Below are 25,237 nucleotides of genomic sequence, written 5' to 3' on the forward strand. Positions count from 1 at the left end.
GCGAGCGATATCTCGCTGTACGCAGTGGGGAGGTTCTCGGAAAGCAACGGTAAGCGCGCGGGTTCGTTTGTCGGCAGCGCGGTGCGGGTAGTGATTACGTCAGAGGTGCCGCAGCCTTACCAGCGGGCTTGTTGACCACGGGACAGATAGCAGGGGCCTGTGGCGGTCGCAGCTGCAGTGGAGGAAGCGAGCGCCGGCTGCCTTGCGGGTCGCGATGTGCTTGGCGCCAAGACGCAGCAGTGCCAAGTCTGGACCGACTGCTGATGAACTGGCCGGAAGGGCTCGTTACACGCGAGGCTAGTGAACTGCGCTGCACGGCAATGAGTGCTCGTGTCAACACCCTGGGCCCGGGGCCGTGCGTGCGCGCGCACGAGCAACCGGGGGGCCAACAACGTCACGGCTCGAAGGTGTCACACCACTGCGCCCGTACTCCATAAGGTGCCAAGGCCAAGTTCAGGATGTAACATATGCATGTCCATACACCTACCGCAAGCTAACGTGCAGTACGTGGCGGAGGGTGCTTTGCACCAATATTTATACACTACTGGCCATTAAAATTGCTACACCAAGAAGAAATGCAGATGATAAACGAGTATTCATTGGACAAATATATTATACTAGAACTGACATGTGATTACATTTTCACGCAATTTGCGTGCATAGATGCTGAGAAATCAGTACCCAGAACAACCACCTCTGGCCGTAATAACGGCCTTGATACGCCTGGGCATTGAGTCAAACAGAGCTTGGATGGCGTGTTCAGGTACAGCTGCCCATGCAGCTTCAACACGATACCACAGTTCATCAAGAGTAGTGACTGGCATATTGTGACGAGCCAGTTGCTCGGCCACCATTGACCAGACGTTTTCAATTGGTGAGAGATCTGGAGAATGTGCTGGCCAGGGCAGCACTCGAACATTTTCTGTGTCCACTAAGGCTCGTACAGGACCTGCAAGATGCGGTCGTGCATTATCCTGCTAAAATGTAAGGTTTCGCAGGGATCGAATGAAGGGTAGAGCCACGGGTCGTAAATCTGAAATCTAACGTCCACTGTTCAAAGTGCCGTCAATACGAACAAGAGGTGACCGAGACGTGTAACCAATGGCACGCACCCCTTACACCCCATACCATCACGCCGGGTGATACGCCAGTATGGCTATGACGAATACACGCTTCCAATGTGCGTTCACCGCGATGTCGCCAAACACGGATGCGACCATCATGATGCTGTAAACCGAGCCTGGAATCACCCGAAAAAATGACGTTTTGCCATTCGTGCACCCAGGTTCGTCGTTGAGTACACCATCGCAGGCGTTCCTGTCTGTGATGCAGCGTCAAGGGTAACCGCAGCCATGGTCTCCGAGCTGATAGGCCATGCTGCTACAAACGTCGTCGAACTGTTCGTGCAGATAGTTGTCTTGCAAACGTTCCCAGCTGTTGACTCAGGGACCGTGACGTGGCTGCACGATACGTTACAACCATGCGGATAAGATGCCTGTCATCTCGACTGCTAGTGATATGAGACCGTTGGGATCCAGCACGGCGTTCCGTATTATCCTCCTGAACCCACCGATTCCATATTCTGCTAACAGTCATTGGACCTCGACAACGCGAGCAGCAATGTCGCGATACGATAAACTGCAATCGCGACAGGCTACAATTCGACCTTTGTCAAAGTCGGAAACGTGATGGTACGCATTTCTCCTCCTCACACGAGGCATCACAACAACGTTTCACCAGGCAACGCCGGTCAACTGCTGTTTGTGTGCCGGCCGTGGTAGCCGAACGGTTCTAGGCGCTACAGTCTGGAACCGCACGACCGCTACGGTCGCAGGTTCAAATCCTGCCTCGGGCATGGATGTATGTGATGTCCTTAGGTTAGTTAGTTTTAAGTAGTTCTAAGTTCTAGGGAACTGACGACCTCAGACGTTAAGTCCCATGGTGCTCAGAGCCATTTCAACCATTTGAACCGATTGCACTGGGCGGTGGAGGTGCGAATGGAATAACAAGAGTCCCAATGTGAAGAAATAGTACACCAGTTGCGTAAAAAAAACTTTTTAACGCAGAAAGTGTGATGTTTTTTCACATCGGTAATCTTAGAAGATAGCTGCTGACAACAATGAACAAAAATCAGAATGACAAGATTGGTCTTCACGGTGGGTGGAGACGTGTGAGGGAAAACGCTGACGTAATCGGCACACGGCGCTACCACGACAAACTGTAGTGATTAGTTTCACCACGCAGTTTTGACACTAAAACTGCTACGTCGCGGGCGTTGGCAGTAATCAAAAAACGGGGAAGTCGATATGAAGTGTCCCGGGCAAATCCGTAATGTGACGAAACCGAACGACGTACCCATCGGACTCCTTTTATTGTGCCACTTCCCTGCTATTATCATCGTTAGCAAAGCGGTTATCGCCAAGCGTGAACGTGCTTCGTTTTCCTTTCAGTTCCTGTTCTGAAGGGGGATAGGAAGGCTGCTAGCTTTTTAATGTACAGAATATCTGATAATAAATCAATGCTTATATATACAGCTCTAAAACCGACAAAATATATACAGTGTGCAGCCGATATTTTTATAGGCAGCTACTTCGATGTTTTTTTCGTTGTTTTATACGTATATATGTCCGCAGCTCGTGGTCTTGCGGTAGCGTTCGCGCTTCCCGCGCACGGGGTCCCGGGTTTGATTCCCGGCGGGGTCAAGGGTTTTTCCTGCCTCGAGATGACTGGGTGTTGTGTGTCTTCATCATCATTCATCCCCTGAGGAAGGCAATGACAAAGCACCTCCACGAGGACCTTGCCTACTACAGCGGTGCGAGTCTCCCGCATCGTCCCCTACGCTCTTCGGAGTATGGGACGTCATCATCATCATCTTCATACCTATATACATCGATACTTTTTTCGAGATATTGAGAGCATAGAATGATTATTTTAAACATCGACATATCGGATTCCCGCTATTTTTTAAAATATCAACAGTACTAACAAGGGAACCTCCCCATCGCACCCCCCTCAGATTTAGTTATAAGTTGGCACAGGGATAGGCCATGGAAAACTGAACACAGATCAATCGAGAAAACAGGAAGAAGTATGGAACTATGAAAAAAAATAAGCAAAATATACAAACTGAGTAGTCCGTGTGCAAGATAAGCCACATCAAGATACGTGTACACTGAGGAGCACCGTGGTCACGTGGTTACCGTGAGCAGCTTCGGAACGGAAGGTCCCTGGTTCAATCCTCCCTCGAATGGTAAACGTGCCAGAGAATGGTGGCAAAAATAAATAGGACGGACCAGCTAGCTATAACAACTACAGTCATCACTGCGCCCGACATCAAACCATTTCCCAGGCCGAAAAGGCTGGCAACCCTGTGGATCCTCGGAATGACAGGCCACGCCATCGTGACGAAGCGGCAGACGGACCACGTCGACTTCCTGATGGACCTCTGGGAGGAACATAAGGAAGCCCAGCAGCACAGGCGGTACGACGAGAACTTCCAGAACTTCCTCCGGATACCCCTGCAGGCAGCCATCGACGACGTCTTCCCCGGCGGCACGTGAACACCAGCGAGCCTCCCCACAGCACCACAGCGACCTCCAAAGTGCAGTGCAGTGATAAAAGTGAAATAGTACAAATCCAAAAAGAAAGTGAAAGTAGAAGTGCGCCAAAGTGTTTTAAGAAATGCAACAAAAAAGAAAAAGAAAGTGTTTTATCTGTGTGAACACCCTAGGGTGTAGTGTTTCAGTGCTACAACCTCCCAATCACCACCGGAATAACAGGTACAGATGAAAGTGTTCTTTCCCTTCCAAAGTGCCACAAAGTCATAGATGTACTAATAAACCTTTTCACTCATCTCTACTTTCACCTTTCGCCCTTCAACTGTCAGATCTGTCTTTCCATGTAAATAATGTGTGATGCATGCTTAAACGCCGAACTGAAACTGGACCACCTTTGTTTTCTACCCTCCTTTCATGCCTTAAATGCAATATGCAATTAAATAGATATAACGTAATGTAATCAGTATATAAATAACTATGCTCATTTTTTTAATATGCACATTGCAAGTGAATAACTCTGTGACATCAGATAAATGCAGTCGTGTCATTATTTGCCACAACAAAATTGGACATAACCATATAGCAAAGAAAATGGACTATGCTCAGTAACGAATATAGGAAAAACTTATCGAAATGCTTAAAAAACGAAAAGAATGAAAGGAAAATTAGCAAATGGACAGCATGTCCTACAAAATAAATAAGAGTAACAAAACATGTAATTCACAACCATAGAGATGATTTATTTGTTGTTTCTTTTTTCTGAAATAAATATTTGGTAAAAAAAAGTGAAAAGTTTTAATTTTTTATTTTCAGACAATTATTAAAGTTCAGGCACTCACACATAATCAACTTCCCTCTCCAAAACTCCAGGACATGTTCAGGTTTGCTTGGACACATGCAGGATTTGACGGTCTACACACGGAAAAACTTGAAAACGTTAAAAACGTATGTTTTGACAGAGCACAGGGAAAACTGTGCGACTGTGAAATTGTTGCATTCGTTTGTTGCCGTTTATGTGACAAACTCTTATGTTTTCATCACTTTTTTGGGAGTGATTATCACATCCACAAGAAAACCTAAATCGGGCAAGGTAGAAGAATCTTTTTACCCATTCGCCAAGTGTGCAAGTTAGGTGGGTCGACAACATATTCCTGTAATGTGAAGCACATGCCGTCACCAGTGTCGTATAGAATATTTCAGACGTGTTTTCCTGTGGAGGAATCGGTTGACCTATGACCTTGCGATCAAATGTTTTCGGTTCCTATTGGAGAGGCACGTCCTTTCGTCTACTAATCGCACGGTTTTGCGGTGCGGTCGCAAAACACAGACACTAAACTTATTACAGTGAACATAGACGTCAATGAATGAATGGTCAGATCGTAACTTTGCGAAAATAAAGTAAGTAAAATTTTTATTCGAGGGAGGACTCGAACCAAGGACCTCTCGCTTCGCAGTTACTCACTCTAACCACAGGACCACGGCGCTCTTCAGCTTTCAAACTACTTGATGTTGCATATTTTGCACTTGGACTACTCAGTTTGTATATTTTGCTTATTTTTTCATAGTTCCACACAACTTCTTCCTGTTTTCTCGATTGATCTGTGTTCAGTTTTTCAAGGCCTATCCACTGTGTCAATTTATAACTAAATCTGAGGGGGGTGCGATGGGGAGGTTCCCTTGTAAGTAGCACACGAGCAGAACATGATAATACTAATACTAATAATAATAATGGGAAGAGAATAGGATCAGAAAATGTGGCTCGAGCATATCTGCACTATTTATGCTGTAGTCATTTTTTGTTAATATTTGTTAGCATGACATGTTTCAGCAGTATGCTACCGACATCTGGTGCATTAAGGTTACATGTACATAAATCTGAAATTTATCCGTGTTGTATGGAATTTATTGAGGCCAGCGACTCTATGATAAATTTCTGAAGTAATTTCTACTGCTTCAGTCAATTTATACTAATATGTATTAGCACGACACGTTTCGGCAGCATGCTGTTATCATCAGGTGCGTAAGGAACATTAATCAGAAGTGTGATGAGGATTATTTGCCGCGTGTTACAGAGAGTTTGTATTCTGAAATTTAACTCTGTACTGAAAGGTTCTTCATTCTGTGGTACATCGTAAGGATGTTGTACGTTTTAAACCATTTCATTAATATCTTCACTTACATTTTTTTATTTTTATTTATTTACTTTTTTTATTTTTATTTATTTATTTATTTATTTTTTTGAAATTTGTCTCGTGCACAGACCACAGTTACAAACACGCCGTCATCACTTAACACTATCATATTCAGTTGTTTACCGAAGTGGAGGACAAAGGAGAGGAAGCTTACTCACAGCCAGAAAATGATAGCCTTATGGGCTAAGAAGAAACAGAAGACTCGTGTAACGTATCAAACGAGCAGCCCGTCCTAAGCACACACAGACGGAAATAATAGTAATAATAACCATCTGCACGGAAAGTAACGTAGCATTTGAAGCATTATTTTAATAACAAAAATGGCTCTGAGCACTATGGGACTCAACTGCTGAGGTCATTAGTCCCCTAGAACTTAGAACTAGTTAAACCTAACGAACCTAAGGACATCACACACATCCATGCCCGAGGCAGGATTCGAACCGGCGACCGTAGCGGTCTTGCGATTCCAGACTGCAGCGCCTTTAACCGCACGGCCACTTCGGCCGGCTATTTTAATAACAACCATCCGTAATTGCGCGTTTACATGTTTCTTTTAGTTCACAGATATCCGTGATAGTTAGCGAATATTGCATTGCAGGACTGCTGCCGATAGAAGCCGAAGCATTCACTTCAAGCAGTAAAGGCGTCTGCAGCTGCGCACTTCACAGCCCATCGTTAGGAGTGACCGATCGGTGCACTGTGTGTTCAGACACTCTTGTACTCTGTCTGCTCAGCATTAAAGTGTGATGTTAGTTCCGCCACAGTCCGCCGCCTGTCCTGTTTTACGTCCGACCCTCGGTTAAACTCAGATACATAGCGCGCCTTCCTCATTCTACACAAGCACAACACGCTTACTGATACTACAAGCACCGTGCGTGTGTCTGACTAGCTGTCATTCCTCACCAGGTGACGCTGCTATCGCCTGGACGGGTTTATATCGATAGTAGGTCGGCAGTCATAATGTGCTGACTGATCAGCGTATAATCACAGTCTAACATAACAGTCGCGACACTTCGCCTCGATTTTGTTGCCTACAGCGCCAGCAGCGCCCCAAGCGGCTGGTAGGTTGAACTGTGAGTTTGGCGCGATCGTGAAAGCGAATAGTGATTGATTATTTTGATTTATACAATGGTTTTTACCATCGGGAGCGTTTGTAGCGCAATGAATTGCAGCAACAACAGGAAGAAGACACCACAGCTGTCTCTTTTTACGTTTCCTAAGGATCCTGAGAGGTATATACCATTATGTTACTAAACTGTATCGTCAGGATTCACTTGCAAACTATATGTGTATAAATGATGAATGTATCGTTTTAGGAGCAGAAAATGGCTTGTTAATAGCAGACGAGAAGACCTTATGAAAAAAGACCCAGTTTACCTGTATAATAATATTAGGTTTTGTCCGCTACTTTTCGAAGAAAACCAGTTCATGAACGCAGACAATAACAAACTCGTGTGGAATGCAGTACCCACACTGTTTGACATACTAAATAGCCACCTCAACTGACGATGAAGAGGAAACTGCCACAAAGATTCGACAGTCAATCTAAAGCTGTAAAACAGTCATATGACACAGAAGCAGCCAGTTCAGCTCTCCATGTATCAGTGCCAGATTCGTGCGAATCGTCACCACAGACGTGCTTTGACGATAAAGTGGTTAGATTAAGTGCAGCTGTTCATGTCTTACAAAAGCGTGTGAAGTGTCAGAATGTGCAGATCGAGCGAAACTATTACGGGACAAGCAAAGTGCCTACAGACAGATTGTTTGAAAATTATTCAAATGTTTGGTTTTTCGTGAAATGTAATGTAATCAGCTCATTATAATGTTTTCAGCATATTTCTGCCACTATTTGGCAGTTGCTTTACCCACTTTGAATAATATAAAGATTAAGGTCGCACTTGTGGCAACAGGCAACAATGACACACACAGTAGGCCTACAGAACGATAAACGAGCTGTCAATCGCTTTTGCATGTAGAGGTACATGTCTGTGCTTCTTACATGTGAATCTGTGTGTTTATATTCTTTTGATATCAACGTGGTAAGCTGCAATTCTGTCCAATGTCACAAGTGTTTCTTCACGAATGTGTTGTAGCTTGCCACTCTATTCATGGTTTTTGTCCATACTTGCGCTTACTTTAGAATCATTAATAGAAACATATATGCCTTCCGATACTAAACAAACTCTTGGAGGCAAGAAAATAACTCGAATAATTCGGAAATTACGTAGGAAACGGATGTAAACAAACATTATGCTTACAACGCGTCTGACGTTCACCTTACCTGCCGCTTGGAGCGCTAGTGTCGCTCCGTCTGTCAAACGGCAACAACTTTTACAGCAGTGAGTGTCGCGACTGTTACGTTAGACTGTGGTATAATGCAGTCATCAGGGTTGAAACACAAGGTAGATATGGAGAACGATTAGGACGGAAACTTTTCTTGGGCTTGGTTAATTCTAGATGTAAGTTCAAGAATTTAGAGGCAATGTAGTAAGCCGAAACTAGAATCTGAATCCCGCTGGTATGGGATGCGAGTGTTGGAAGACTCCAGTGGAAGAATATGCAGGAGAGACGCTCAGTAGCTCGGTACGAGCTTTTTTTGAAGTTTTGAGAACATACCTTCACCGAGGAGTCGAGCAGTATATTGCTCCCTCCTACGTGTATCTCGCGAAGAGACCATGAGGAAAAAATCAGAGAGATTAGAGCCCACACAGACGCATACCGACAATCTTTCTTTCCACGAACAATACGAGACTGGAATAGAAGGGAGAACCGATAGAGGCACTCAAAGTACCCTCCGCCACACACCGTCAGGTGGCTAGCGGAGTATGGATGTAGATGTAGATGTAGATGTTGTAGATGTGTGTGCTAGGTTCACAGTACGGGGGGTATATAAGGCTGTGTAGACGTTTTCTGGCGGTGGGAGCGGCAGAAGAAAGTGCGTGAGTGAAAGCGGAAGTGAACGCGTAACGTACACAGTCGAAAGCCGGAACGAGCAGACAGTTATAAGTTACAAGCTGCGCGCGACAAAGTAACATATAGAAGAATGATAATTGTAGCTCGGGGTCCGCGTAAAACAATATGGGCGCCTGGTATGCCTGGATCAAAACACTTTTTTTCCATTTCCGCAAACTACTTTCCTTATTGTAAAACATGAAAATGAACATCGTTACCTATATTACGAAAACGGTATTAAATGTTTTACTGTTTGGTTCCAGACACACTTGCGAATAATCTTACTGTACCTTTGACTGTATAGTCATTGTACATTATGTTTTTGTGACTTTTCGTCATAGAGAATGTTATCTGCAAAGGCATGAAGGGTTGTCGTTACAAAATTATGAACTTACAGATGTCTGTATTTTGAAAATGAAATTTGCGGCTGTAATGTGAAACACTTTCTGTGGTCACTGGGTTATAATGTATTCTGTCGTGTACGCACGTTGGTTGGTAGACTGCAATTGCTCCGAAAATCACAGAAAAAGCATAAGTTTCATTTTGGCAGTAACTAAAATATTACTTCCTTACATACATGCCGAGTTGCCTTTGCTTCCAAAACGAAATGTGCCAAAGTTACACCGGTATGAAAACATAAACTGTGACATACATTTTCGTACAAAAAAAGGTACAAGTTGATGCGTTATTTCAAAACACGATTTTCGTTTGACACATACTTCAATTAAGATACGAGCCTGTAAATTACCGAAAGTCGTGTAGAAATAATGAGCCCCACTGCCAAAGTCGAAAGACGCTTAGCAGCCGGCCGCGGTGGCCGTGCGGTTCTAGGCGCTGCAGTCCGGAACCGCGGGACTGCTGCGGTCGCAGGTTCGAATCCTGCATCGGGCATGGATGTGTGTGATGTCCTTAGGTTAGTTAGGTTCTACGTTCTAGGGGACTGATGACCTAAGATGTTAAGTCCCATAGAGCTCAGAGCCATTTGAAAGACGCTTAAGTTCGCAAAAAAAGGCGTACCATTAGGAATCAGGCATCGACAAGTTCGATGCTAGTCACTCAGCATCAGTTCTTTTGTCTGTTGTGAGAAGGGAATGAGCTGAGGTTGGGAAAAATATACGAATGAGGATTATTTTTTATTAGTTTCATGCTGTCTGGTACTGGACAAAGCTACAAAGAATGTTCGTAAAGTCGGTGCGCAATATTACGGAAAGGATTTTCCCGTTTGAAGATGTGCTATAAGTGAGGCTCGAATTTTGTGTTTGGATGTGGCTTACGGCTCGTGTCTGAGGAGTCTCCTACAGACACGTGCGTAGTGAACATGGCAGCGCGTCGTGAGTTAACCGTGTTTCTATGTGGGATGATGACCGATGCAAAACGCGCAGTCCTATCTTACTGAACATCACACAAGAATTTGATAATCCGAGGTCAACAGCGCCTAGGTTGCACACACATCAAAAAAAGTTTTGCATTACTTCGGTTCCGAGAGTTCCGGAACCTGTACAGAAAATTGGAATAGAGATCAACATAAACATCATTTCCGCCCTTTTTATTGCTCATGAAAACCACACATTGCATGTTGTACCACCATAAAGCGACACCTTCAGAGATGTTGGTCCAGACTGCTGTGCTCACCGGTATGTCAAGTACCCAGGTGCACGTCCTCTTGCATTATGCAAGCCTGTATTCGTCATGGCATACTATGCACAAGTTCATCAAGGCACTGTTGGTCCAGATTGTCCCACTCCTCAACGGCGATTCCGCGTAGATCTCTCAGTGGTTGGTGGGTCACGTCGTCCATAAACAGCGCTTTTCAAGCTATCCCAGGCATGTTCGACACGGTTTATGTCTAGAGAACATGTTGACCACTCTAGTCGAGCGATGTCGTTATCCTGAAGGAAGTCATTCACAAGATGTGCACAACAGGGATGCGAATTTTCGTCCATGAAGACGAATGCCTCGCTAATATGCTGCCGATGGGGTTTGCACTATCGGTCGGAGGATGGCATTCAGGTATCTTTCAGCCGTTACGGCGCCTTCCATGACCACCAGCGGCGTACATCGGCCCCACACAATGCCACCCCAAAACAGCAGGGAACCTCCACCTTGCCGGAGAGTGTGTCTAAGGCGTTCAGCCTGGCCGAGTTGCCTCCAAACACGTCTCCAACGATTGTCTGATTAAAGGCATGTGCGACACTCATAGGTGAAGAGAATGTGATGCCAATCCTGAGCGGTCCATTTGGCATGTTGTTGGGCCCATCTGTACTGCGCTGCATGATGTCGTGGTTGTAAAGATGGGCCTCGCCATGGACGTCGGGAGTGAAGTTCCGCATCATCCAGCCTATTGCGCACAGTTTGAGTCGTAACACAACGTCCTGTAGCTGCACGAAAAGCGTTATTCAACAGGGTGGCGTTGCTGTCCGGGTTCCTCCCAATCATAATCCGTAGGTATCGGTCATCCACTGCATTAGTAGCCCTTGGGCGGCCTGAGTAAGGCATGTCATCGACAGTTCCTGTCTCTCTGTATCTCCTCCACGTCCTAACAATAACGCTTTGGTTCACTCCGTGACGCCTGGGCCCTTCCCTTGTTGAGAGTCCTTCCTGGCACAAAGTAATAATGCGGACGCGATCGAGCCGCGATATTGACCGTCTAGGCATGGTTGAACTACAGACAACACGACCCGTGTACCTCTTTCCTGGTGGAATGACTGGAACTGATCGGCTGTCAAACCCGCTCCATCTAAAAGGCGCTGCTCATGCGTGGTTGTTTACGTCTCTGGGCGGGTTTAGTGACATCTCTGAACAGTCAAACGAACTGTGTCTGTGATACTACAGGATGTTACAAAAAGGTACGGCCAAACTTTCAGGAAACATTCCTCACACACAAATAAAGAAAAGATGTTATGTGGACATGTGTCCGGAAACGCTTAATTTCCATGTTAAAGCTCATTTTAGTTTCGTCAGTATATACTGTACTTCCTCGATTCACCGCCAAGATTTCATACCGGATACTCTACCTGTGCTGCTAGAACATGTGCCTTTACAAGTACGACACAACATGTGGTTCATGCACGATGGAGCTCCTGCACATTTCAGTCGAAGTGTTCGTACGCTTCTCAACAACAGATTCGGTGACCGATGGATTGGTAGACGCGGACCAATTCCATGGCCTCCACGCTCTCCTGACCTCAACCCTCTTGACCTTCATTTATGGGGGCATTTGAAAGCTCTTGTCTACGCAACCCCGGTACCAAATGTAGAGACTCTTCGTGCTCGTATTGTGGGCGGCTGTGATACAATAGGCCATTCTCCAGGGCTGCATCAGCGCATCAGGGATTCCATGCGACGGAGGGTGGATGCATGTATCCTCGCTAACGGAGGACATTTTGAACATTTCCTGTAACAAAGTGTTTGAAGTCACGCTGGTACGTTCTGTTGCTGTGTGTTTCCATTCCATGATTAATGTGATGTGAAGAGAAGTAATAAAATGAGCTCTGACATGGAAAGTAAGCGTTTCCGGACACATGTCCACATAACATATTTTCTTTCTTTGTGTGTGAGGAATGTTTCCTGAAAGTTTGGCCGTACCTTTTTGTAAAACCCTGTATACTGACTCTGTGACAGTATCGCGTTGTCATTTTTCCGTAAGGCAGTGCTTGACCACACGTGGCACGTCTCTATGGATTGGTTGCTTTATGTTGAGGTATTCCCTTGATCAGCAAGATCCCCATAATTTTCCCAAAAAGAACATGTGTGGGATTACCTCGCACATCAATTCCGTCCCAGTGCCAGGCAGCTACCCGTGATACCAAGGAACTGTTACTGGTTTCACTGTGACGCAAAGAAATTCCTTTCAGTGAAACTATTGCCCAGGATTGAGTCCACGGACGTATGAGATGATCGTTTTGAGCGCGTTTATCGTGACGTTTGGCCTTATATGCACTGCCCTTTGGCTTTCTGTTGGGAAGAATCGTTTGTAGCCATTGTGGAGGTAGTGTCTCACATACAGCTTACGGCATTACTCGCTTTCTAAGCTCATAGGAGTATGGCCACCCAGTAAGGCAGTAGGTTCAAACTGACCTTCGCGCTGATAGCTGCTTTGTTTTCACAGTGAGCACACATCGAGGTTCACGCCCTCTACGATTCGCTCACGCAACACGCGTCGCAACGGGCGCCAAGCCAGGCAACGTAACGTCGCTTCTGGCCGTGGCAACACGCGGGCACCAAGGACGAATTTTCGCTGGGACGCAGTTTGCTCCGTCTTTCGTGCCACCTCACCGTTGATAAGACTTCACGGTCGCATTAATCGAGGAACGCGATAGTCCGAGGGGAGCGGAGAACACGAGAAGAACGCGAGGTATGTTGGAATAACACTCTCATCCCGGACGGCAAAAAAGCAGGAGGGAAGCGGAGCCGGCAGAACCGCAGCAGCGGCGGCTACGGCGGTGTTTCTCAGAGGAGAGCCGTGTTTACATGTTGCAGGGGGGCTACTGCCTGGAAAACTGGCCTGCTGTGTGTGTTTTTTACAAGCCATCAGTCTTTCCGTTGGTTCACTCCATCTCTCCCTACATTGCGCTAATCCTTTTCATTTTTACTAACCAGCACACCCAACATCGTCCGTAACCTGCTTCGCATAGGCTATTTCCATTTTTATTCCTACTGTATTCCGTTTATAGTTCCATCTAGCAACAAATTAGATATTAACGCATACTGTAGTTTGCTTCTACGTCCACACCAGCGTACATACTCTGCACACCGCCATATGGTGCGTGGCGGAGGGTATATTGTACCACTGTTCGCCATTCCCTTTCCTGTTCCACTCGCAAATGAAACGAGGGAAAAATCACTACCTGTATACCTCCACACGAGTCCTAATTTATCTTGTCTCGTCTTCGCTTTGTAAGTAGGCTGTTTAGGTTCTTATATTGGTAACGCCACCGCCACGTAGCGCTCTGTATGAAAATCACTGACTGTGCTGTGTGCAGTCTCTGGCTGGTTGGCATTGTTGTAATACTCGCCATTGTAGCGTTGGGCAGCTGAATGTTAACAGCGCGTAGCGTGGCGCAGTTGGAGGTGAGCCGCCAGCAGTGGTGGATGTGGGGAGAGAGATGGCGGAGTTTTGAGAGCTGATGATCTGGACGTGTGTCCATCAGAGACAGTAAATTTGTAAGACTGGATGTCATGAACTGATACATGTGTTATGACTTTTAAACACTATTAAGTTAAATACATTGTTTATTCTCTATCAAAATCTTTCATTTGCTAACTATGCCTATCAGTAGTTAGTGCCTTCAGCAGTTTGAATCTTGTATTTAGCTGGCAGTAGTGGCGCTCGCTGTATTGCAGTAGTTCGAGTAACGGAGATTTTTGTGAGGTAAGTGATTCATGAAAGGTATAGATTAATGTTAGTGAGGGCCATTTTTTTGTAGAGATTATTGAAAGTCAGATTGCGTTGCGCTAAAAATATTGTGTGTCAGTTTAGTGTTGATCAGAATAGGCAAAGAGCGAAATGTCTGAGTACGTTCAGTTTTGCTCAGCTGTTTGAAAATCAAATAATGTAAGAGGTTTATCAGCCCAGTAATTCATTAATTTTTCTAAGGGGACATTTCAGCTTTCCTTACGCGAAATGTACTTTGGCGGCAGTAAATCCCTTTGCAGGCAGCCGCATTCTCTGAATTTTCTCAGTAGTGTTTCGCGAAAAGTACGTTGCCATCTCTCGACGGATTTGAGTTCATGAACCACCATCGTAATACTCGTGTACTGATGGAACCTATCGGTAAAAAATGTAGCAGCAATCCTGTGAATTGCGTCGATGTCTTTCTTGGAACCGACTCTGAGGGGATCCCAAACACTCAAGCAGTTCTCAAGAATGGGTCGCACTACTGCTCTGTAAGTGGTCTACTTTACAGATGAGGTACGCTTTCCTACAATCCTCCCAATAAACAGAAGACGACCATTAGCGTTCACTACTACCGCCTTTACGTGCACCTTCTATTCACATGGGTTTGCAACGTTGCGTCTAGATATTTAATCGATGTGACTGTGTCAAGCAGAAGACCATCAACACACTATTCGAACATTAGAGAATTGATTTCTTGTTAAAAATGTGTGTGAGTTCCCAAGGGACCAAACTGCTGAGTTTTTCGGTCCCTAGACATAAAGCACTCCGTCTTCAGGCCACAAGTAGCCCATAGGGACCATCCGACCGCCGTGTCATCCTCAGTGGAGGATGCGGATAGGAGGGGCGTGTCGTCAGCACACCGCTCTCCCGGTCGTTATGATGGTTTTCTTTGACCGGAGCCGCTACTATTCGGTCGAGTAGCTCATCTAGTGGCATCACTAGGCTGAGTGCACCCCGAAAAATGGCAACAGCGCATGGCGGCCCGGATGGTCACCCATCCAAGTGCCGGCAATGCCCGACAGTGCTTAACTTCGGTGATCTGACGGGAACCGGTGCAGCACTGTTGCAAGGCCGTTGCCTCCCTAGACTTACACACTACTTAAACTAACTTATGCTAAGAACAACACACACACCCATGCCCGAGGGATGACTCGAACCTCCGACGGGAAGGGCCGCGCAATCCATGTCATGGCGCCTTAAACCGCGCGGCCACTCCGCGTGGCAATTTTTTTATTTTCTACTCATCTGCATTAACCCTTAAATCACGAGGTGGGTCTCTGGGACCCCTATGTTTAAACCGAGATTTAAGGCAAAAATCATTTGAAATTTTTAATGTATGCTATATAAATTTATTTTTACAATTATTTAAATGTTGTTTAAATGCTTCTAGTTTATTTCCATTGCACTAAACAAAGTCTGCAGCATTTTACTGTTTATCATACAAAAGAACATAATTTAGTGTGGTTCTTTTAAATATTACAAAAATGGTTCAAATGGCTCTGAGCACTATGGGACTCAACTGCTGAGGTCATTAGTCCCCTAGAACTTAGAACTAGTTAAACCTAACCAACCTAAGGACATCACAAACATCCGTGCCCGAGGCAGGATTCGAACCTTTGACCGTAGCGGTCTTGCGGTTCCAGACTGCAGCGCCTTTAACCGCACGGCCACTTCGGCCGGCTTTAAATATTACACATAAATAGACTGTTAAAGTACTGAATTTTACATTCTGAAAAATTATGCAATCTCTGTAGCAAATAAACTTCCAAATAAAACAAAATTCCACGGTTTAAATTTGCGCATTAAAATTCCGCCCGATAGGTACAAAAAGGAAGTCTGCCAAATTGACATTCATTGCTGGGAACTACATTTTTATCACCACTCAGAACACATTCGATTTTAACAGACATTTTAAGTATTTCATTAAAGAAACGGACAGATCCCCATCACGACTTTACTAAAGTTCTTCCTCTCAATGATATTCTTGTTCGATAGCACAACTATGATCACTGGCTAATGCAAAATCGTCTTTTTTGTTTATTTCTTGATCTATATCACGGAAATCTTCTTCCATAGACCGACTAACAATTTCATCAAACTCGGGAAAGTTAAAAATGACACATTTGTGCCAACACAGTTTGAGCTATACGGTACTGCACTGAAGAAAACAGGTACGAGGCGCGGTCTAGGGAACTCCAACACCTATCAATAACACATGTCAACATAAACACAGAAGGCGATAACACAACCGACAGCAAAATATCATAGGTATGAATGCATGGCTTCGCGGCGATATGAATTAATAAAATTTTCTCGGGCTTCCAGCCGCGTCAGGTGGTTAAAATCCCACGAGCTTTCGACCGAGCTCTCTTCAGTCACTGTCAAGTGGTAAGACTGACTGCTGTGTCGCCGTGGCCGCGTCGTTATATAGCAGCACTGCTGGCTGTGACGTAACTGGTGCTCTCTTCCTCGTCATATATGGTAATGTTTTCATCCTGCGTCCGTCGCGCCCGTTTTAACCTCGCTATGGCCGGGTCCTAGGCTATGCTGAGCTGCAAACCGCCGTCCTTGTTGGTGTTTTCAGAGGTTTTTATTTCAATAGCTTCTTTTATGACGCTATCCCAAAATCCCTTCGTCCTCATAACGACAAATTTTTCGTCGAATAGAATTCTGTGTCCATTTTCAAAGGCGTGTTCTGCCACGGCTGATTTTTCTGGATAACGTAGGCGTAAGCACCTCTAGTGTTCCGTCTGGCGTTGCTTCACCGTGTGTACTGTTTGGCCGACGTAGTAACAGCTACACTGACATGGTATCTTGTACACTCCAGGCGTTCTAAGCCCTAGATCGTCCTTCACAGGCCTCGTGAGCTGTCGAATTTTTGCTGGGTGCCTGAACACCGATAAAATGTTATATCTCTTCAGGAGCCGGCTAATTTTTCCCGACACTGCATCACAGACAGGCAAAAACACAAGTTTCTTGCTTTCTTCTTCGGTGGTGTTCTCTTCTGTGTTGGTGTGTTTCTTGCGTGTCACACCAGTTATAGCCTGTGACACCTGTCCGTGGCTGTACCCGTTTTCCCGGAAGGTGGCTCAGTTCTAGTGGCAGACTTTCTGTGTCTGAGACCAAAAGTCTTACGGGAAAACGGGTACACACTCTGGATGTCGCAGTCTAAAGAGCGCTTCAGCTGTCCCGTACTCTTCATTAATTCTGTAGTTTTTGGAACACTAATTCTATAAATTAAGTTGTTCAGAAATAAAAATAGTTCTTATTGCCCATATAGTGTATTTACCTTCAGAAATTCCCCCTTCAGTGCTTTATCCATCTCTTCACACGTTACTGGAATTATTTGTGGTTAATGTGCCTTGTCGTATCCGAGTGCTACAACTGCACATACAGCATTTATCAAGTGAGAATTCTACTTTGTAATATGAGAAGCCTCGTAACTAAACAAATACTGAAATTCACTCTCATCCGTTCGTAAGCAATTTGTAAAAAACTTGACGTCCTCCACTTGCAGCTCTCGTAACAAATTTTCCTGAATGTTTTTGGTATCTCGAAGTAACACCCAAGGCTTCATCCAAGTATGTTTCCTTTTTTTCCGCCACTTTTATTCCAAATGCACACACAATGAAATCGTGGTACAAACAGCTGCAGCGCATTACAACAAGTAGTTGTGAGCCATCTTGAAATTTGACGAAAATATGACGAAAGTCTAGCACCCGTTTTAAGAGCCACGCCAAAGATCTACATTTACATCTACATTTATACTCCGCAAGCCACCCAACGGTGTGTGGCGGAGGGCACTTTACGTGCCACTGTCATTACCTCCCTTTCCTGTTGCAGTCGCGTATGGCTCGCGGGAAGAACGACTGCCAGAAAGCCTCCGTGCGCGCTCGAATCTCTCTAATTTTACATTCGTGATCTCCTCGAGATGTATAAGTAGGGGGAAGCAATATATTCGATACCTCATCCAGAAACGCACCCTCTCGATACCTGGACAGCAAGCTACACCGCGATGCAGAGCGCCTCTCTTGCAGAGACTGCCACTTGAGTTTGCTAAACATCTCCGTAACGCTATCACGCTTACCAAATAACCCTGTGACGAAACGCGCCGCTCTGCTTTGGATCTTCTCTATCTCCTCCGTCGCCGGCCGTGGTGGCCGAGCGGTTCTAGGCGCTCAGTCCGGAACCACGCGACTGCTGCGGTAGCCGGTTCGAATCCTGCCTCGGGCATGGATGTGTGTGATGTCCTTAGCTCAGTTAGGTTTAAGTAATTCCAAGTTCTAGGGGACTGATGACCACAGATGTTAAGTCCCATAGCACTCAGAGCCATTTGAACCATTTATCTCCTCTGTCAACCCGACTTGGTAAGGATCCCACACTGATGAGCAATACTCAAGTATAGGTCGAACGAGTGTTTTGTAAGCCACCTCCTTTGTTGATGGACTACATTTTCTAAGGACTCTCCCAATGAATCTCAACCTGGCACCCGCCTTACCAACAATTAATTTTATATGATAATTCCACTTCAAATCGTTCCGCAAGCATACTCCCAGATATTTTACAGAAGTAACTGGATCCAGTGTTTGTTCCTTCTATCATATAATCATACAATAAAAGATCCTTCTTTCTATTTATTCGCAATACATTACATTTGTCTCTGTTAAGGGTCAGTTGCCACTCCCTGCACCAAGTGCCTATCCGCTGCAGATCTTCCTGCATTTCGCTGCAATTTTCTAATGCTGCAACTTTGTATACTACAGCATCATCCACGAAAAGCGGCATGGAACTTCTGACACTATCTACTAGGTCATTTATATATATTGTGAAAAGCAATGGTCCCATAACACTCCACTGTGGCACGTCAGAGGTTACTTTGTCTGTAGACGTCTCTCCATTGAGAACAACATCTGAGGTGTGGGGTTGATCTGTTATTTCGCGCAACGGATTAATCTGAGATGTACACTTTACCCTGTGGCTCCTGCAAGATGCGATTTCCACCCCCACACTACTACAGAAGTCAGGCAGACGCTCCTAAAGTTCTAAAGAGAACTGCCTGAAAAACTTTCAGCAATAAATATCTTCTGGAGTCGTCTGCTGTAAGGAAATGACACAAAAATTCACAAAATTTCTTACGTAACTAGTGGGATACTTGCGTACTGGAGTAGTGCTAGTTAGTGTAAGAAAAACATGAAACTAACGAAAGTTATTATTTATTTTGCAAAAATTCTGAGAAATCACAATGGCACTTATAGTTATGAATTGAACAAGTTATATCCTGGTTCTTTTCGGAATGTGAAGTTACCTCTCAAGGATAGGATTCGCTAATGAAGTTTCTATACAAAGTGTAAGATGGTTGTTGACTTGGCAGAATGGCTGAGGGGCGCGCCTACTCAACTTGAATAATTATCCTTTAGAATGTTGCTAGGTACGGTCGAGGCTGTCGTGTGTGAAATGCAGTGAAGTGTACTGTTGTGGAGGAAATATGGGGCTCGCAATAGCTGTAGCGCACAATACCGTAAGCTGCGATGACTGCTGTCTGCGCCGCTCGCTGCTGACAAATAAGATAACTCTCATTCTATCTGGATTGACCTTCGCCAATCACTCTCCCTATGCCTTGATGAAGTCAAGGATTCCTATTCGCCCCTAGTCTAACTATTGGCATGGTACACCGGTCAGATAACCAGTCCACCGCTATGCCACTCAAAATTCGCTCGCAGGCGTTTAACTACAACTCTGTCCATTCACACCGCACAATAAGTGTTTCGGCCAACACAGTGAACAACGCTTAATCGCAAGGACTCGATATAGAGAGTCGCCCTTCGATTTGCTCTCGACAGAGGTGCTCTCCCAGTGAAGTACTGAGGAGAGACTTGTTCGTCGCTCCAAGAGCGACAACGGAATGGCGCCTCTTCACGCCAGACGTGAAGGGGTATATCTTTCGGTCTCTTCCATTATTCCTTCAGCTCAAGGCGTCAGAAATATCGTCTGCCAATCAGCATTGCTCTTCTAAAACGGGAGAATGACATTTCGTTTAAGGCGACCAATCTGGAAATCTGTAGCATTGGCGTTTGGCGTTTGCTGTCTCCCTGTGAAAATCTCTGAAATTGCTATGTGTAAAGAATGCGTAGGCTGGCTGCTCCCACACAATGTTGCGGAATTTGCTTTTAAGCCGAACACAGGGTCATTCCCCGTTTTCACTCGGGTCCACACTGTCCACTCCACGGGTGGTCACAGGCCGACATAGGCTGGGTCGTCCTCTGAAGGGACCGGCGTCCCAGTGTGTGGTCTACCTCTCTCGAACTAAAAGCTCCTGTGACCGTCGTGTCTGGAATGTATGTGTGTACGCCAGCCTCGAGTATTTCAACCATGGTGCGCTTACTTGTTATCTGTATATCGTTTACATGAATTCATACAACATTGACTTTATCTTATCGAGTTTGGGTATGAATGAAGCGTCTTGATGTGCGGAATATGATTGTGAGGGTGGAATGTGTAAGCAATGAAGGTCAGGAGACCACGACGTCTTACAAACATGCTGTGTTCTGTTTGCTGAAAACTCTTCAATCCAGCCACACAGCTAGTCTGATACTCCGTAGGCTCTTACTTTGTTTATCAGGCGACAGTGTGGAACTGTATCGAACACCTTCTGGAAGTCAAGGAAAATATCATCTATCTGGGAGCCTGTATCTAATATTTTCTGGGTCTCATGAAGAAAGATCTTTGTCGAAGAATTCTGACGAATATTTGATCGTATTTCTCCGTCAAAGAAATATGATGGTGTAATATCACGTAGGAAAGGAACGAAGCGAGCAGAAGAACGAGTGGTATTATTTGCGCAGCCTGAGAGGCCAGCTGGCAGAGAATTCCGCAGCGCCGGCGCGCGCTGCGGTGTAGGCAGGAAGCCGCATTGCGTCAACAGCGGCGGCAGCTGACAAAGAAGGAACGAGTCGGCGCGGCCGGATGAGCAGCGGGAAGGCGTCAGCGGCCGGCCGCCGCGTCTTCTGATGTGTGAGGGTTGCGGCTGCTGGGGAGGAGGGCGGCGTTATCAGGGGTCGCCGCTTCCGGCCGCGTCTCCTCCACTGCCGGGCCGGGCCGCCCAGTAGCTCCGCAGCCGCCGTCCAGGCATCACCCCTTCTGTCGCCGATGCTATCGTAGCGAGAACCCCGGCGTCTGAACCGAGCGCGCTTAGCAGCGGCTTCGCCTCTGCCAGTATCCACCTGTTGCTATCGCGGCAGTCGGCGGAGGAAGTCGTGCTGTGGCGGCCATGTGTCTGCCTTGTTTACGTCATCGAGGCACTGGCCGGCGCGAGTGTTGTTTCGCCTTGCGTCGCGACCTGCTCGTTTGGCGTGTGCCGCGCACTGAGTCACCACCGCTCTGACATTGCACTCTGGTCTACTCCGTAAGAAGGCGCTTCGTGGCTCCCCGACCCGAGGTGAGTCACGCACGTGAATCAACAGAGCTGTGTGCTTCACTTCGCTCACGGTCAGTTGTAGTCTTGCGCATAATAGTTCGCGACTGGGAACGTTCAGTTTAGTTCGCGGTTCCGTCGCGAACTAGGTCGCTCTTTTAGTTCGTTAGCTCCCATCTCGATTTCCAGAAAGACCGTTCGCTCGCTTTGCTACCGCTACTGCACACGCTCTTTTTTCGTTATGCTAGTCTTTTAAATAATGACCAGTGTTGACAGTGCCTGTATTATTACAGTAATTAGACTTCGAAAGGGCAAATAAATCAGTTATTTACACAAATGGGTAAAATGGGGTAGTCAACTACTTTACATACAGTGCAGTCGTAGTACTTTAATTTTAAAATGCATTTATTTATTAGTTCATTGTAGGAATATTACTTACAGAATATACTAAATGCGTTTTTATGTGAATAAAAATACACTTTCATAAATAATCGACTTTTTTAAAGTTTTGGAAATAACCAACAAAAAATATTTCTGCTTTAGGTACAGGTTAAGTACTATATGGCACAAACAATAATACCTTTATCATTAACAGAAGAAACACTTATAATTTGTTACCAAACAATTAGACATAGAAAAAAGTAACTATGACCCCTGAGTTAGATCGTATTCTAAAGCATACTTTTTGTGCTTTGCATTATCATTCTTTAAATAATGTCTTCTAATTTTCAAGTGAAATATTATAAAAATTTACATATTATTATGTAAAAACATTAATTTGGAAACTGTTCGTTGTAACAGTGTTCTTCTTTTATTAAGGATTTGTCCCGTCGCCGAAAAAACGCGTTCGCAGGGCACTGATCTCGCTACTATGCAGAATCTCTTTAACACATATGCGTATTCATGAGGATATAACTGGCGACGCTCGTGCCACCATTTAAGCGAATCTTTTTTTCTATCTAAATACTCTTCATTGAGGTATTTATCGAGTTCGCGAATACCAACAGCAAGTTGGTTATCTGGTCTAATGATTTTTTCTTATTTCTTGGTCATACTCGTCCCATATAGAGTCTTTTTCATTTTCATTCCTACTGCTACTAGAACAAGACGCCGAAGGGTCGCTAGCTGCAGGATCAGCCACTAAAATATCTCGATTCTCCCTCTGAAGTAACTGCACTCTGCCAACTTTATTTTTGAGGCTTTGTATTGCAGCTTCACAAGCTTTTTGATTTCTAAATCCTCTATGTGTCAATCGGGGGTCCAGAATAGTACACTCAGCGAATAGAATGTTATTCTCTAAATCTTTAAAACGGTCTTCCATGCCTTTCTTGAGCACTGATTGCACAGCGATAATTTTTTATTGTTAGAAGCATGCTTCTGCAGAAAACTGTTGAGCAGGATACAAAACACAATAACCTTTGACAAAGTCACATTTCTTTCGGCACTTATTTCTACCGTGATTTTTTTAAAGCCTACTGCGGGCTCTCGCTCCGTCTCCTTATTGTCCGTTGGTCTTCCGAAAAGAGCGAACGAACTAAGTAGCGAGGTTATCCGTGAACTAGTTCGCGTAGTTCGCCTGTGGGAGTGCTCTTCCGAACTAGTTCGTTCGCGAACTACACAAGAATAGTCAGTTGCAGTTTACATATCACGTACTCCGCAAACCACTGTCAAGTGCAGACAGACAGACAGACAAACAGACTGAATGAGAATGTATTGACACATCGAAGTTTCGAGTCTGTTCATGAACCATGCACTATGTTTACATGGAGCTCCCAAAACCGGATTTCGTAAACCGATTCCAGTTGCTCCTTTAAGCATTTCAGTATTGATTCTGAAAATGCGGAACAGTCGATATTCGCTCCAATGCAAATGTGTAACTTTTTTTGAAACTTGTTGTCGGGGACCTATTTTAAGACGAGCGAGGACTATTAAGCGCACTTGCTTGTCTACAAACGCGTGTGATTAGCGGTTTCCTATCCCCGACAGTGAATTCACCTTTATGTTGATTCACAGTTTAGCCATGTTGCACGATATTTCCGTACAGCACCTGAAATTTCGCTACACTTCGCGGGTGGAGGACATGCTAAACAACGTACCAAAGTTTCTAGCACACCTGCTTATAGTATATTCTGCAGGTGCATCATCTAAAGTACACACACTTAACACACTTCTGTATAGCAGCGCGGAGTGGCCGCTTGGTTCGAGGCACCATGTCACGGATTGCGCGGCCCCTCCCACCGGAGGTTATAGTCCTCCCTCGGGCATCGGTGTGTGTTTTGCTCTTAGCGTAAGTTAGTTTACGTTAGTTTAAGTAGTGTGTAAGTCTGGGGACCGATGACCTCAGTAGTTTGGTCCCTTAGGAATTCATGTTTCCTTGAACATTTGTATTGTCATGCTATGTTTTTCTTCTTTTTTTTAGAAAAAAAAATGTTTCAGCTAATATGGACTAAGTGACTTTCTGTGCAGTAACGGAGAAGTAGAGACATTAGATTGAGCATAAGTTCTCTACTTGTAATATTTAATTTGACAGAAACAGCCATCCAATGTGCTCACTGAACCAGTCAGTGGAACGCCACATGTGTGTGACAAAAAAACACACACACACACACCAGAATCGCAAAAGCGATAATTGGCCGGCCTAGAAAAATAGGTTCAGGCCTTAACATGTAAACATGACAGCGATAAACGGTTTTCGAATTCGGTTTTCACCTTCCGGAAGTCGTGTCGCGTGTAAATGTAGCAACGTTTACGTACCTAACTCGGTAAATGGAGGATGGCCAGTATCCATATATCGCAAAATCTTTAAACTGCGTGAGTACTATCGATGCTAAAGATGTGTTGCATGTAAAATATCGATATCTTCAGTCTATCGGATTTTTGAAATTTGAAAAACTAGATTTTTTAAAAAAATGTAGTTAGGTGCGAAACGGAAAACTCTTATCATTAAAATTTTTTGTTTCAGAGATCTGTCGTTGTTGATTTTCAAAGACGTACATCATGAAGTTTGATTGATTGAAAAACATGTCGAATTTTTCGTTGCTTTTGAGTTACAGAGATTTTGCTGACTTGGTAACGACAACGAACAAGCACTACTAAGGTATCAGACAGAAAATAGGCATTGTTTGATAGAACACAACCTGAGGAATAAAGGATCGTTAATTTGATAATGCTGATAATAGAGAATTGTGTGGGAGTAAAATTTCTAGAGACCAAGGCTTGAATCCGGTACATAAAGGTTCAAATGGATGTTAAGTTGTAATGGTTGTGCCGAGACGAAGAGACATGAGCGCAATTGACAAGCGTGGAGAATCGCATCAAACCAGTCTCCAGATACCATACATTAGGGTTTCTTCCTATTTCAATAGCGCATGGAGCGCGTGAAGAATGCTTAAATGCGCTATAATTTGTCTAATCTAATGTCAGTACGCAAGCGATATGTATGTGGCTGAAATATATACCTTGTTTCTTCCCTTTGTAAGTAGGCTTATGTGGAGTAATTGGCGTCTGTCTTTATGCAACGCTCCCCCGTGGGTCAAACGAACTTGTCGCCATTCGCACTGCCGTTCTTTGCATACATTCAGTGACGACTCACTTGGTATGGGCAGAGTCGGTTTAAGGCCCAAGCGACGCGTAACACAACAAATAGCGAAAACCGACACGGTTGAAAGTCCACGAAGGGAAAGGAGGGGCGTCAAACGTTCAGTCGCTTCTGTGGAAAAATATTTTC

General features: G+C 44.9%; 1 protein-coding gene across 3 annotated transcripts in view; it reads left to right on the forward strand.

Moving 5' to 3' along the window:
• Positions 1 to 25,237, forward strand: part of LOC124594733 (phosphoinositide 3-kinase adapter protein 1) — a 477,024-nt gene that overhangs the window by 309,845 nt on the left and 141,942 nt on the right. The window contains exon 1 of one of the 3 annotated variants that reach the window (XM_047133104.1): positions 21,254 to 21,534. The exons of the other annotated variants lie outside the window; for them this stretch is intronic. The gene's annotated coding sequence lies outside the window, so the exon portion shown is untranslated. Of the gene's footprint in view, positions 1 to 21,253; positions 21,535 to 25,237 lie in introns of those variants that run through there. 3 annotated transcript variants of the gene reach the window in all.

Source organism: Schistocerca americana, chromosome 2 (genome assembly GCF_021461395.2).
Source record: "Schistocerca americana isolate TAMUIC-IGC-003095 chromosome 2, iqSchAmer2.1, whole genome shotgun sequence".
In the NCBI taxonomy this organism is placed as follows: Eukaryota; Metazoa; Arthropoda; class Insecta; order Orthoptera; family Acrididae; genus Schistocerca; species Schistocerca americana.